Below are 13329 nucleotides of genomic sequence, written 5' to 3'. Positions count from 1 at the left end.
GGGGGGTCCCACGGCCTGGGGGTGCGTGCTTGGCCCGGGGGCTCCCCACGGGCTCCCGGGACGCGGGCAGCCCCGCAGCCCCCATCCCCGCTTCCCTCCGCACCGTGCTCGCCCCCGCGGGCGGGGCGCGCGCTCCCTCGGGAGGGCGGGGCGTGCCGGCCGAGCAGCGCCCCCTGCTGGCCGCGCCCCGCCCCGCCCCGCCCCTCCCCTCCCTCGCTCCCGCCCCGTCCGGCGGCCGCTGCGTGGTGACGTCAGAGCAGCGTGCCCCTGTGCCTCAGCCGAGGAGACCCCGCAGCGAGCTGCCAACGCCCGGCGGAGACTGAGGTGAGCGGCCGCGCCGGGGCGGGCACGGCAGCACCGGGACCCCGCCGCCGCCTCCCGGCCCCTCTGACCTACCCGGCGCCTCCGCGGTGCGGGAGCCGCCCTCCCGGGCCCGCGGCGTGTGTGTGTGTGTGTGTGTGTGTGCGCGGGGCCTCCCCGGGCGGCCGCCAGTGAGGGGAGGTGGGGGGGGGGGGGATGGGCGGGGGAGCGCGGGCGCTTGCGGAGCACTCCCGGTGCCGGTTTTGGGGGTTCGGCCTTTGTGGGGTCGGGGCTGCGCGGGGGGCGGCGGTGGCGGGACTCCTGCTCTTCCCCTCCCCCGCTTCCTGGCGCGGCGGGCGGGGGCCGGACCCTCGGCGCTGGGGAGCGGCGGCAGGAAGCGCTCCCGCTCCTTCGCTCGGTGCATCGGCCGCGGCGGAGGCCCGGGCTGCCCTGCCCTGCCCGCCGCGACAGCTTGCCGCTCCTCCCTGCGGCTTGGCTGCCTTTGGGGGCTGTGGGGAAAACCCCCCGGGGTCAGCTCGCGGGGATGCGGGCTGGGCTTTTTGGCCTCTTTCAGGGGAGTAACCCCAGGCCCCACAGTAGCTCTGAGCCTCAGCGGGGGTGCAGGCGCTGTGAAAGGCTTAGCTGAAGCTGTATGCAGTGCAAAAAGTCAGTTCCTACACGAAAACGAGTTAGGAGGTGCTTCCTGGCTTTTGCTTCCCTAGATGCGAGGTCACTGGCTTACTTGAAGACTGTCCCATAGCTGTCACTATACAGCACCAGTGATGTTGGTTTTGACTAGGGTAGGAGCCAGTGCTACTTTGAGGGTTGGTGTTGACATACGTGTCTCTTTTTCCTTTGAAATTTCATCAAGACATATGTACTATAGCAGCATGTCACCTTGCTGTGTTTTAAAGGTTTGTTGTGGTGATCTGGACTTCAGCAGTGTTTTTTCCTGTAAGGGGGTAGAACTTGCTGCTGGTGGCAACAGCGGGAGACACTCATATAGCCAGGTATCTGTGAACATAACAACCGGTGTTGTGAAACCTGTGCTTAATGAAGAATTGCAAAATCGACAGAATTCCTGTTGCCTTGTCTGTGTGGGTACTGCAACTTGACCCGGAGTGGCTTTGCTACCCTCTTTTAGCAAAAGCATGGGGAAGACAAAGTCTTAAGAAGGAGGCCATGTTAGATGACAACTGAGTAGTCAGAAGTAGTTGGTCTGGCCATCTGTGATTGCCTTTGTCTTGTGTTCATCTGTGTTTCTCCCCTCCTAGGAAAGGAGGAGCTAGCTGTCTTTGGGGCACTGCAATTTAACACCTTGAGTAAACATTTTTTTTTTTTTTTTTAAGTGTATCTAAAGCCTGGATCAAGCCCCTTGTACTGCTGATTGGAATAACTCAGTAAAGCACTTAATGCTTCTCTCAGTTAGCAAAAGAGTCTTATGCAAAACCAACTTTAGATAGAAAGCCTTTGTATTCAGATAGCTATACGTGGAAAATCTGTTGTTCTGCTTGGTAAACTGTTCATTGTTAGTGTAGGATTATGGGGAAGGTATAGGCAGATGTATATTTGAAACAGGTTGTATGGATGCACATATGACTTGAATCAGTGTATTGCTAACTGTAGAAATGATTCTGTGTTTAAACTGTTCACTTGTATGCTTCAGTAACAATGAGAAAAAGGATTTTTAAGTCTTGGCAAGGAATAAAAACTACTGTGATGCAAGATAAAACATGTTTGCAGTTTGGTAATGTGTTCTAGGCAGAAATTTTAATCATTAGATTTGCATACTTTGAACTTGGTTATTCATGACCTGCAACTGATGCTCTTAATTCATTATATGCCCTGCTTCACGGTTGTTTGTTTGCCTGAAACTGATGGCCAATTTTGGAAAGTTGATGATGTTTTCACTGTTTAATGGAAATGTTCTGGAAGTCCTGGTGTGTCTGGAGTATATAAAATGGAAACTGTAGATCTTCTACTAAAAGAACAATCATAAACAGAAATGGAGTCCATCTGAACCTCCTAGGGATTTCCCTGATGAGTGTGCGACTGTGCTTTTCTTGTAAAGTGTGTGAAGATCTGATGTGAAGTGCAGCATGAAGTTGACAGCTAATCCTCATGTAAAAGTTCCTTCTGGTTAAAAAGCAGCTGTAGTACTAAAATAAATTTTCAAGTCTTATGAGTATAGACAGCTGGACATCTTCATTGAAATCTTTTCAACAGCTATCTGTTACCCTACAAGTTTCAGAGTTGATACAGCATATTGGTGTAGCTGGATTCTAGCCCTACTTCTGGCTCCTTGTACAATAAATGAATATGCATCACTGCACTTGAGGTGTGTATAATCTGTTTTATGCTAATGTGAGCGCTCACAGCTTTTAACAATCATATATGGGCTTGTGTATTTTAGCCCTCTCTTTCCCCTGCTTGCCTCTTGTGGTCAGCCACACTTTCATGCTGTCATTAGGCTTGATGATATGAATTTCAATGATCCTAGCTTCTAGAGAGTAGCCTGTAAGGAGGCTGTAGTTATCCTCATTCTTAAGGCTCCATTCCCAAGGAAACAACATCACCTTTTCTTGTAGAAGATGAAGGTGCTGTCAAATTAAATGGGAGTGAAAATGGTTCCTAGTCCTCCAGGTAGCAAGAAGCTCTCTTTAACCACTTAATGCATTGTAGACTTCTGCTTTGGCTCATCTCACTCCATTACGCTAAATGCAGGTGAAAACACCTCTATTTTTAGTATTTAATATATGACAAATAAAACAACTTATTGACTAGATAAGGTTTTATGCTCTGATTTTAAAGAAATTTAAAGTATCTTTACAGTTCTGAAGCCTGTTGTCAGTTAATTAGGTGTCTTCCTTCAAGCCTTGTTTAAAATAGTTTACACAGTACTAGTTAAGGGTGTTCATTAGAAAGGAATACCCCTAGAAAGGGCAGGTAAAACCCTTTCACTAGAGTATCTCCCAGGCCTAAAGCCTGGCACAGTTTCCCCTCCCTGTATATGTCTGCCTACCCCTGTGCAGCCGTCAGCTGCCTCTTGCAGCCCCTGCTGTATCTTTATGGTGGTGTGCATTTAAATGCCTGAGGTGACAGAAATGACATTAAGATAAGGTATTCCCAGCTTCTGGTGGTGGATCCTTTAGACTGTTCTAGGAAGAAACTGTTCTTGGTTTGTTTACCCAGCCCTGGGTGTGCAGTAAACTTAAAATAGAGTACAAGAAGCAGAGTTTCAATGTTGCTGTCTTGTAACTAATCTTTGTAATTTTCCCTTTGAGTTTCAGAGGGTGACTTCAGTTTTAAAGAGTTTTAAGACTCCAAAATATTTTGTCCTGTTTTCAGTAAAGCAGCTGTTTTTTCTTGAGGTGTATTGACTTCTAAACAAATGACATTTTATAAAGAGCGCTTAATTTTGTGAAAGATTTAAAAAAACATTGTTCTATTTTAAGCTCTTGAGCTGCTAATTCACCCTGCTGCTTTTGAATGGTACGATGTAATTCCTAGTAGGAGAGCTGGTCTATGCACTGTTCTCTTGTCTCGTGAAAAATCAGAATAAAACCTTTATAAAAAAAAAAGAAATGCCTTTCTGCTTGGGGGTGGTGTGCAGATACCAGCTCATCTGTACTAAGACTTCTCTGCCTGTGGTCAGATTGCATGATATCAGTGCATGTTTTCTATGTGTAGACCAAACTATGGCAGGGTGAAGGTTTTTACCAAGCTAATACAGTGTTTAGAGCAAACCTTGAACAGTGGAGTGAAGTGAGAGTAGTCTAGGCCCAGAGGCAGACTGTACAACGGGAGAGGATTGCTGTCACTTGTGCCAGACTCACAGCAATAGCTAAGGCTGCCAGAATTGTCTTGGTTTGTAACAAGCTGTTTTGAATTGCTCAGCCTTTCTCAACTTGAAAGATGCTGTGCTGTGTTTTTGGCCAATGGTGAGTCTTCTGTTTAGGGGAAAAAATGACAAAAATGCTCCTGCAGCTTTGGATGTAAGGAAAGAAGGCATCTGCCACTTCATAAAGTGGTGTAGCTGTTTGCGTTGGGCCAGCTGTGGTTGGTAAACAGCTGAATGCAAAAGGGCTTGTTGTGGGAGGGCTTGGATTTGACAGCAGGCATGCTCTAGCTGTGGTTCACCTTGGTGTGTTAGGAGCCATTAGATCAGATTTAGTGAATTTCCTTTTTTAATTTTTTTTTTTTTTTTTTTAGTGCTTGTGAAGTGTTGCTGAGCTAAAGGCTTAGTTTCTTGCAGAAGGATCCTCTTCTCACATATCCTGGAGTGGGGGATGTTCATTTCTCCTTGAGTGTCTTCTGCATTTACCTACTGCTGAGAAGCTGCCAGTTGCCCAGCAGGCTCTCGGCCCTGCTGCCTCGGCTGGGATGGTGGTGCTGCAGGAGGCTTGCCTTCTGCTGGGCAAGGGAGGGTGCTTCCAGCTGCTCTGGTTCCTTCCTCTGGTTAGGTGAGTGTAGGGCAACCTCTCCCACTTCAGTCCTGGTGTTAGCGAGCTTTCCAGCTGCTTTGTTAGTTTTGATAGAAACACCAAGATAGCTTTGTGTCTGGGAAAAGTTGCTTTTGCAATGTTTTCTTAACACTTTATCTCTTCAGTGCTCAGACAGTATGTTGCTACTTGGCCTGAGCTATTCCCTCCCCCACCCCTCCCCACATCCTCAAGGCACCCTTCAGGCTGTGTGCATGGAGCACCTGCAACTGTTCCATTCCCTGAGCATAACAGGAATGAGGGGTGAACTGTTGCAACTGATGTGCATGCAGGGTACTTCCCATTATGCAAAAACGTGCCTCAAAATAGAGGAACTTCTGCCAGCGTCTGTTTTACTACTGTTAAATGTAGTTGGCCATGGGTATAGGGAGATAGCAACATCGAGGCTAGTGTGCACCGTGATTTGGTAGTATGTGTGAATAGGAGTATAGGTACAGCTTGTTTTTTAAAAAATTAATAGTATGAAACTAAGATAATAAAGGTAGGGTTTTCTTTTTTTTTTTTTATGTGGTATTAAAATACTGAACAGGATTTTGTTACATCGTAGAGTAAAACCAGCTTCCTGTAGAGTATGAAAGTGAAGAGTAATAATGTAAGATTAAAATGCCTTTGACAGAAAAGGATTTAATGTAAGCCCACATATTTCCCAGTGTTTAATCTGGGGCAGGTTTTCCCAGTGCTGATGGCTGGTTTTGACAGTGTAACCTTAACCAGAGCAATAACAGAAGTTGACACTTTTGCTTTTTTCTGGTGGGTTTGTGATAGCTAAGGTAGTTGTTCTGAGCTGTGAAGTGGGATAGATGGGCAATTCCAGTGCTGAAGCAGGTGAGCAGGGGTAGGCACGGCTGCACCACAGTGTTATGTGGTATGGCAGCAAAGAGCCCACTGAGTTATACTGTCTACTTGACCAGGCTGCATGGGCAGCTTTCTTGTTTTGAATCTAGGAGTAAAATGGGATGATATGGCTTTCCCCTTCTTTTTTGAAGTTACAAAACTTTAAACATGTTGGTGCTGCTGGTAGTTTAGGCTCAGGCTTTTAAAATTCCCCCACCCAGCTGTCTTTACTTCCCATCTTGTGTATGTCTGTGCTTTACCAGTTTGTTGTGAGGAGCATTTACGAAGATGTGCAAGGTAACTGCTAATTTTTACATGATTAGAAAAGGAAAGTTGCATTAAATGTAGAAAATAACAGTTGATCTCAGTTGCAGTTAGAGAAGAGATCTCTTATTCTTTGGTAATTTGTAGTAACTTGTCCAGAAGTGGGAGCTTCAAAACCACAGAGGTGTTGGGATACACAAACTGTCAAGTGGCAGACTTCAGGATGCTCCAAGATCCCAGACACATACTTTACCTCGAACAAGGATTCCCACAATGATAGCAAATTTTGTGGGTTTCAAGAAAAACAGCCTGAAAGCTAAGTTAGGTCTGTCATGGTGACGGTGAGCCCATGTCTCTTCATACAGATCACTTTTGTGTTTCCCATTCTTGCATTCAACACCAGGTTGAGACTGTGGATGTGGGCAGGCATGTGAGACAGAGCCCACTGGTGTGATCTGCTGCTATGAGTTTCTTCAAGTTCAGATTGAGACCCGCTGGCTGCAGAGCTGGATCTTTACACAAATTCTTGTGTTTGTGTTGACATGAACTTGTAGTGCAACTGAGCTTTTTTGGCCATATGTCTCATAATTAGACACCTTCCATCTAAACCAAATAGCAACACTGTTTTTTGGAGATAGTTCTCCCTGTGTATTGCAAATTCTGAGATAGGATTTAAAGGACTTGTGGCACTTAACAAAAAAAATCTCAAAACAACAACAACAGCAAAAAAAAACCCAAACAAAAAACCAACAAAATCCAAAACCCCAAAAACCAAACCAACCCACAAACCCAACCAACCAGTGCTTAAAAAGAAGGATATCTTTTTTGAGATCCCGAACTGATGTGGCACAAGATTGTTTCTTGAGTCTGTACCTTCTGCTTTTAGCAGGTTTTGCCTTGGACTTCCCAGTTTGTCTTGTTCTAAGGGACTGCAGCTCCTGCACTGGTTTGTAGTTTGACAGCCTTTTTAAGCTCTGTTTAAGAAACTAAATATCCAGGCCTTAAGCTCAATTTAGAACCTTTGAGAGCAAACACATTGGTGTATAGAGCTTGTGTGCCTGCAGTAGTCTGAGCTATGGGAAAGATGGGCAGGTGATCTTAGGTGCCATGTGGTTGTTGTGGTTTGAGCGCCCGAACCAGGACAGTGGTTTAGAGCATAATATATTATTCTAAATTTCATTTACCACATTGCTAGCATAGAAATGGCAGATGTGTTTAGTTCTGGGGTGAGATATCCATGAAGAAGATGATTCCGATCAGGCTGAGAGGTGGCCTTTGGGCTGGAAGATTGAGGTAATGTCTGTAAATGACTGTTCTACACGTGCAGAGGAGGGTATTGGCTCATGGTAATACTGCTCCTCAAACCAGTTTTGCCTTCAGTGCCTGCTAGACTTCCTGGAGTTCAGCTCCTAATCAGAGTGCGGCTTCTTTCAGTGTTCTGCGTCATAAGTTTGTGACAATATCAGTGTATGAAGAGGTCCAGGATCCTTTAACTCTATGGTTGACAGCTGAACTCTTGCAGTTTTTTCATTAGCAGTTTGTGATCTTTGCAGAGAACTGGTGCATTGTATGCAGTGGTCTTTGTGGTGAAGTGTTTGCTGCACCAGGTTTGTAATAGAGGCATGTAATTAGTACTTTCTCCATATAATGCTGGTAGGTATCTCTGGTGGAGAAAACCTGATCATAGTAGCTGGTTATATCTAGTGCCCCTGACTTGGGAGACTTGTTATTTTGAAAAGCAAAAGTCTTAGTTTGTAGTAGGGATAGAGGAGGCTGCAGAGGGCAAGGACCTTGAAATGATAGGGCAAGGGTGCTTTGAAATGACTGTGATAATTGGTTCCTAGATTAATCAAATACAACAAGTACTTTTTTTTTAGAAATGTAGTTTAGATATGAAATTAGCATGGAAGGGTAAAAGTGGTTAACAGAGATCAACATGTGTAAAATCCTGTGAATATTGTTCCTTTCATTGTGGATACAGAGTGCTTGGAGCCCACAGGAGTTAGATGAATAACCTGTTTAATGTATAATTACATTGTTGGAGTGTGTGGGGGAAGGTCTTACTCTTAGTTTTCAAAAATGGCTGTTTTCTTAAATGTGGAACATCCTTTCAAACAGTGAAGTCAGTTAATGGTGTATACTAAAGAGCATCATGAAATGGTTCTTGGTCATTAGCTGGCAGTTGATTGCAGCAAGCTGAGTTTAGCTGGTACCTGTGATGAAATGGCAGCAGTTTCAGTCCTGCCTGAAAGAGGAAGTCATGGTGCTGCTGAGGCTCGACAGGAAACTAGTGCAGGATGTGTAGACAGATTTGACAGCTCTGTTTCCTTTGGCTAGGAGAATGTACACATTTTAACCTGAAAACAGACTTCAGTATCTTAAAAATAAAAGGAATCTTATCAAGCTTGAAGGCTTGTGGTTTCTACTTCAGATTGCATATACAGTAAGAGTGAAGGCAGATTCAGAAATAATGCAGATTCTTACCTCTTGGTGTAGTAGGGAAGACTGATTACAAAGATGCACAGATTTTGACTTAATTCTTCACAGTCAGTAGTTCATACAGCTACTAGAATATATTGCAGCTACTCTGAATTACAGACAGTTTTTAAAACTAAGCAGTTCCCATAGTCGCACCACATTTCATGTGCATGCCATTAAAATGGGAAAATTAGGCTTGCACAAGAGGGACTGTGGCCCTCAGTGTCAGGGTGCATTTGGGACAGCATTTCTTACAACTTGTGCTTGGTAAGTGGGAACTTGCCATGGGTGCCATGGATTTCTTCAGTCTTTTGTGGTCTGTCAGTGTCCCGGTATGTGCACAGGCGTGTGTGAAGAGTGCATAATTCCAAATTTATCTTTGCATTAGGAAGGATTACCTATGTACACAACATCCTGCTGGAGACTTCAGGTTAACTGTTCATTGCAACACACAGATCTCTGTTGCCATGTTTTGGGATTAATCCTAAATGCAAATCAGCTGTTTTATGAAAGTGTAGCTGATCTTTAAACCCAAATTCTGTAAAATGGGCCTGTTCAGTCTCACATAGGGCCATCTGATGAACTCAACAAAGTTTGCAAGGTTTTGTAATCCAGTTTCCAGGATGCAGATCCTAGTTTTCCAAGATACTGTTGAGTTCTGTGAAATCTCACTGCTGTGATATGTGCTGAACAGGTTAAAATCCCCAAATATTTGAAGTAGGACCAGTTAACATGTACTTTACTGAAACACTGGAGGTTTTAGTTACAACACATAGAGGTTTGAGATATTAAGTCAATTCAATGTTGTGGTGTGTTTTTTTTTTTTTTAAGTAGTCTTTAGATCTTGTTGAACAGAACTAAGTCATACTGATTTGCATTACATTCCCAGTCTTTATCAGCTCTCCTCTCTGGGCTTGGCCAGATGGCTGGTGATTACCTGGCTCAAAATCTACTTGCTGCACTCAAACTGGGATGACTTCAGTGCTTTCCAGTCTGTTTCAATCCCCTCGTATTTTAAACTACTTGGAGTGTTTTCTAGTCCTGCTGGGTGTTGTATTTAGGATACTTTGGAGGGGAAACAAACCCAAACTTCTTTGTGTCTCGCTCCCTTGATGTTTCACTCTGGGGATGAGTTATTCTCTAATTGTATCTCATATTTGACTAAATTATACTTAAACCACAAGTCAATGATGTGTTTTTAAAGCATTTCCTATGGAAGAGTAGGTCCCAAGATGGTGGATCTAAGCTCCCTGAAAATGAACTTGTTTTCAGCTGTGTTCTGTGGACCTCTTAGAAGTAGAAAACATGAAGTAGATCATCCAGCTAATCTAGAAAGCCTACTAATCCAAGTAAAATAATTTACTCAACTCTACTTTCCCACTGGGTAAGATTTTGGAGGCCTATGCTTAAGACTCTAAATCTGTTTAAAACTTAGGCAACTTATTTCAGTGTTAAAAGATGAAGTTATATATCTATTAAAAAAAAAAAAGGGTGAGGGGATCCATTTACTTAAAAATGTGCTCAAGTGTATTTTGGTCCTTTAAAGGTGTAATCCTGAAGTGCCTAATGGGGAGGGGAGAAGTGCAATTAAACAGCTGTGGGAGAGAAGTGGTAGTTGGTTGGTACATAGAGAACTTCTAGTGGACCAGTTCATTTTGTGTCATGGTGAATTTTAACTACTTCCTTTAGAAAGTTAAAAAAAAAAAAAAACAAAAAAAAAAAACAAAAAAACCCCCAAAACAAACCAAAAAACCCCTCAGGCTTTTCCAGGTCCCCTGTTGTGCAGTTCAGGTTCTGCTTTATGCTCCAGAGTGATGCCTCGGGTTATCTGCCCTATGTTTTGTTCCCACTGTCAGAAAGCTTAAAAGCATGGGATCAGCTGGTAGGGAAAGGTGGTGGTGCGTGGTTTGAGTTCAGGGCCTTTGCCTCACGCCAACACTCCAGTGTGGGGTGGTATGCATTTGAACTGGTGAGATGAACTGTGCTGACAGAGTGAATTTGAGGTGCAGGGTGAGAGTAAGCAGTGCTTTTATAGGAAATACTCTTAATTTGAACTCCTGGTGTTCTCTACCATATGAGTAAATATGTAGATGAAGTTGATTGTTCCCTGCAAGAATCAGAATTGACTGCAGGAATAATGCAGTCTGCGTGCAAGGCATGTGTGTACAGCTTGTGCTTTGTCATAGCTGGAGTCTTTGACCTGAGCTCTTCCCAGAATACAGCAGCTTTTCTCCCAGAGCCAGTGTGGGGACTTGGCGGTGTCTAAGGACAGGAAAAACGTGGAAGTTTGCAGCACAGTCATGTGATCTGATGTGCTTTCTGATACTGTGGTTTCATTTTGTTGCCTGCTTGATGCTCTCAGGAGCAATGAGTTTTAAAGAGAAACATTAAACACATCCTTTTTTAATTTTTTTTTTTTTTTTTTTTACAAAGGCATATGTGAGCTTTTCTAGTATGAGTGTACATACAGCATTTTAAGATTTATAGTTAATCACGGACTGGTATGCTGCAGTGAGCATAGGAAGTGCTTCAGAGCCTGGATTTTTTTTCTCTACTGTGCCTTCTGGGTTCTGGAAAGACTGTCTTGAAGCAGATATGTAATCTGCAAATTATGGTTACACAAGGAAATACAAATGATTGGAGCAACAAGGTAGAAGAGGAGGTTGGTCAGGAAGGGAGGGGAGAAATACAGAATGGAGGAGGAGGTAGGGTGGATAGCAAGATTGGGTTTCTCTGAAGGGGTGGTCAGATGGTGCTATTAAGCTGGAGGTGGATGTGCTTGTCCCCATGTGATAGCATTTGGGTTGTGCAAGAAGAGCTGGAGCAGGGATTTCCTGAGTTGGGGTGGACAATGTAATGAATTCCAGTTGAAAATGAAAGAAGCATACAGGAAGTGGCTGGGACCTGGGTGGAGGGTTGTTTTGTACTTCATTTATTAACTCTGAAAGGAATTCACAAAGGCAGCTACCTGTGCTGTGCAGTGACACAGCTGTGCTTGAGCAAATCCCAAAACAAAAGTCAGATGATGGTGCCTTATTGCATGGATAAGGCTGGCAAGCTAGTGAGCCATGCTGGTAATTTGGACTGGTTTTAGTTGGAGTGTGTTAGGATTGGCTAGCTAGGCCTGATACCTCTTTTGATGTGTTTTCCTTTTAAAATCTAAGTGACTCATCCCTTTCCACCTTTGTTTTGAGCATGAAGCCTTTCTTAATATGGGACCGAGCTGCTCTGTTCCATTGTCTGTCTTCTTTCTGGTGACTTCTTTTATTCTAAAATGTGATTAGTGCCACCAGCATGGCAAGGCAGAACTATGTGAGCGCCTTTGCAGTTGAGGCAATATTGTCTAATATTACTTAAACAGTTGAGCTGGCCTGAACACGAAAGATGTCTTATGAAACGGAAATGGTTGCTTTGGCCTTCTGAGTAATTGTGTTTGCTTCAGGGCCAAATTTCAGAGCTTTTTGTAGTATTAATGAAGGGCCTGTCGATATGGCTTCGTTGTGCTTGCTGCTGGGTGTCCTGTGTGAAACAGATCTGGTGCATAAATCAATAGATTCTATTTTGATATTGAAATACAGCACCAAGTAGAGGGCTGGTGATCACGCTTGATGCCTATGCAAATCTGTTGTTTTTGTATATGTTGAAAGAAGTTGTGTAGATAGAAGTGTTGTGAGTGTGTGATGTAGCAGATACTGTCTGATGTCCTGCTCTGAGACTCTTTGCTGCCATTTTCTAAAATTGCCTACCTGTAGATCTCTTTGTGGCTTATAGGAATGGTGGTGATTAGTATTTCCCTACAAGTACTGTTTTTAGGAACTTTTGAGGATCTTTATTATCCAGGTAACTGACTCTGCCTGAACCTTTGAGCATCCTTGCAGCATCTGAAGAAAAGTTGGTGGTGTAAGGTTTGTTTTGAGTCACTAGCAATTACCTTTCCTTGCACGTGTGATGTGATGTGCAGTATCAAATCACATTGGTAGCTTTGACCAGAGTGCTCAAAACCCTGGGATTGCATTGTACTTCTTCCAGATCACTGAGAAGTGAAATCTACAGGAAGTGTCCAAATGCATAGTTCGGTAAGGTTTGATTCAGTTTTTTAATGCAGCTGCCCAGATCTGAGAGCCACATCAACATCCTTGTTAGGCTAAAGCATTGCCACTATTCTGAGGGTAAATTCGCTGCAGTGGATGTCTCTTCTTGTCCTCTTCCGTCCACACCCTGGCAGGAGGTAACTCCGCAAGTCTTTGCTGCTGTAAATAAAAGTACTTCCAATAATATGGAAATGTTGAAAGTCAGTGGGAGCTTTGCCACTTAGGCTTGCTGGGGTCAGGATTTCACACCTGTATGTGAATGAATGGCCAGAGGCCCGGTTCTGTTCTAATTAAAGTAATGTATTAATGAAGGGCAGCTGTGTCTGGCACTGGAGGTACCTCGCTAATGTTTGGAGGAGGTATTGATGGCAAATACTGATTTAGTTAATGTGCTAAATTCTGTGCTGAAGTGTTGAAGTAGCTGCGTGCATTGTGATTTTTGTAATGTCTGGAGAGCAGTACAATTCCTTGGTCACCAGGTGCCCTGCTGAGCTTTTCAGTGCTGTTAGCCACTTCAAAGGCAATGTGTTAAGTAGGAACTTTAACTAAAAGATTGTAGAACTGTACTTAGGCCTTAAAGTGAGGGGAGGAGGAATGAATCATGTTTACTTCTGTCTGTACCTGCTTATTTTTATCCCATAAACTAGTTTCAAAGCTCATACTGCTGTGTTTCCTGCTGAGCTTTCTTTACTGAAGTGCTCTCCAGAGGGAAAATCTCTTGGGAGGCATGTGTGTTACTTAGCAGCCATCGAGACTTACACTTTCAGTTTCCAGTGCATCTAAGCTTGGATGCGTCCATGCTTTAAAAACAGTCTGGAAAAGCCTAAAGACCTTTTTTGCCCAGCTCTAGGTAACTAGGC

General features: G+C 44.0%; 1 protein-coding gene across 4 annotated transcripts in view; it reads left to right on the top strand.

Moving 5' to 3' along the window:
- Positions 1-222: 222 nt before the first annotated feature.
- CDC42 (cell division cycle 42) overlaps positions 223-13329 on the top strand; it is a 28682-nt gene continuing 15575 nt past the window's right edge. For 2 of the 4 annotated variants that reach the window (XM_032997268.2, XM_032997270.2), the window contains exon 1: positions 223-324. The gene's annotated coding sequence lies outside the window, so the exon portion shown is untranslated. Of the gene's footprint in view, positions 325-387; positions 432-13329 lie in introns of those variants that run through there. The other 2 variants (XM_032997269.2, XM_042794151.1) reach the window with 2 other exon arrangements.

This window comes from Tyto alba, unplaced genomic scaffold, assembly GCF_018691265.1.
Source record: "Tyto alba isolate M040663 unplaced genomic scaffold, T.alba_DEE_v4.0 Super-Scaffold_20000042, whole genome shotgun sequence".
NCBI lineage: Eukaryota > Metazoa > Chordata > Aves > Strigiformes > Tytonidae > Tyto > Tyto alba.
Note: the sequence above shows the minus strand (reverse complement) of the source record. Positions and strands in the feature narration are given on the sequence as shown.